Source organism: Arachis hypogaea, chromosome 18, assembly GCF_003086295.3.
Source record: "Arachis hypogaea cultivar Tifrunner chromosome 18, arahy.Tifrunner.gnm2.J5K5, whole genome shotgun sequence".
NCBI classification, from domain to species: domain Eukaryota; kingdom Viridiplantae; phylum Streptophyta; class Magnoliopsida; order Fabales; family Fabaceae; genus Arachis; species Arachis hypogaea.
The window spans coordinates 82,525,081-82,527,075 of NC_092053.1; the positions used below are offsets into that span (position 1 = coordinate 82,525,081).

Here is a 1,995-nt window from a genome sequence, read left to right on the forward strand (position 1 = left end):
GGCATTCAGAGTATCAATTTCAAGAACTCCCTTCCTCATAGGCGTCCCATTATTCACAGGATTCCTTTCAGAAGTGTACATGAACTGGTTATTTGCAACCATGTCAATGAGTTCTTGAGCTTCTGCAGGCGTTTTCTTTATGTGAATGGATCCACCTACAGAATGGTCCAATGACATCTTTGATAGTTCAGATAGACCATCATAGAATATATCCAGAATGGTCCATTCTGAAAGCATGTCAGAAGGACACTTTTTGGTCAGTTGCTTATATCTCTCCCAAGCTTCATAGAGGGATTCACCTTCTTTTTGTCTGAAGGTTTGAACATCCACTCTAAGCTTACTAAGCTTTTGAGGAGGAAAGAACTTGGCTAAGAAAGCCGTGACCAGCTTATCCTAAGAGTTCAGGCTATCTTTAGGTTGAGAGTCCAACCATACTCTAGCTCTGTCTCTTACAGCAAACGAGAAAAGCATAAGCCTGTAGACCTCGGGATCAACCCTATTGGTCTTAAGAGTATCACAGATCTGCAAGAACTCAGTTAAGAACAGAAAAGGATCTTCAGATGAAAGTCCATGAAATTTGCAGTTCTGTTGCATTAGAGAAACTAATTGAGGTTTAAGCTGAAAATTGTTTGCTCCAATGGTAGGGATTGAGATGCTTCTTCCATGTAAATTGGAATTAGGTGCAGTGAAGTCACCAAGCATCCCCCTTGCATTGTTATTATTTTCGGCCATGTCTCCTTCTTTTTCGAAAATTTCTGTCAGATTTTCTCGAGAGAGTTGTGCTTTAGCTTCCCTTAGCTTCCTCTTCAAAGTCCTTTCAGGTTCAGGATCAGCTTCAACAAGAATGTTCTTATCCTTGTTCCTGCTCATATGAAAAAGAAGAAAACAGAAAAGAAAATATGGAATCCTCTATGTCACAGTATAGAGATTCCTTTATGTGAGTAGAAGAAAGTAAGAATAGAAGAAGGAAAAGATGAGAATCCAAACACTGGGGTGAGGATAGAAGTGTTAATGGATGAATAGAAGGAGATTAGAGATGAGAGAAGAATTCAAAAATTTAACAAAATAAAATAAAAATATTTTAAATTTAAATTTAAAATTCGAAAATTAAAATTGAAATTAAATTAAAATTAAAACAATTAGTTAATTAAAACGAAATTTTGAAAAAGAGGGAAGGGATTTTCAAAAATTAAAGGTAGAGAGTTAGTTGGGCAGTTTTGAAAAACATATGATTGAAACAAAAAGATATGATTGATTATAAGAGATTTGAAATTTGTTTTTGAAAAAGATATGATTGAAATTGAAAAAGATATGATTGAAACAAAAAGATAAGATTGATTGAAAAAGATTTGAAAATCAAATTTGAAAAGATAAGAAGTTAGAAAAGATTGATTAATTTTGAAAAAGATGTGATTGAAATTTATTTTGAAAAAGAAATTTAAAAAGATTTGATTTTGAAAATTAAAGTTGATGACTTGACTAACAAGAAACTAAAAAGATGTGATTCTAGAGTTTAAAGATTGAACCTTTCTTAATAGGCAAGTAACAACTTTGAAAAATTTTGAATCAAAACATTAAATGCTAATAAAATTTTCGAAAATTAAGAAATAAAATAAGAAAAAGATTTTGAAAATTAATTTGAATATTTTTGAAAAAAAAATGAGAAAGATTTTGAAAAAATTTTAAAAAGGAATTCGAAAATATGAAAAGAAAATTGAAAAGGATTTGATTTTGAAAAAGATTTTGAAAAAGATAAGATTTTTAAATTGAAAATTTGATTTGACTCCTAAAAACAACTAGTATTTTAAAAAAATTTTGAAAAAGTCAACTCAAATTTTGCAATTTGATGAGTGAAACAGGGAAAGATATTTTTTTGATTTTTGAATTTTAAGAAAGAAAGAGAAAAACAATAAAAAGACTCAATGCATGAAAATTTTGGATCAAATCATGTGATGCATGAAAGAACACTATGAATGTCAAGATGAACACCAAGAA

General features: G+C 30.4%; 1 non-coding gene across 1 annotated transcript; it reads left to right on the plus strand.

Moving 5' to 3' along the window:
* The first annotated feature begins 231 nt into the window (after positions 1 to 231).
* LOC112774223 (small nucleolar RNA R71) lies at positions 232 to 339 on the plus strand. The gene has a single exon (XR_003188722.1). It is a non-coding gene; the product is annotated as a small nucleolar RNA R71 (small nucleolar RNA).
* The last annotated feature ends 1,656 nt before the right edge of the window (positions 340 to 1,995 follow it).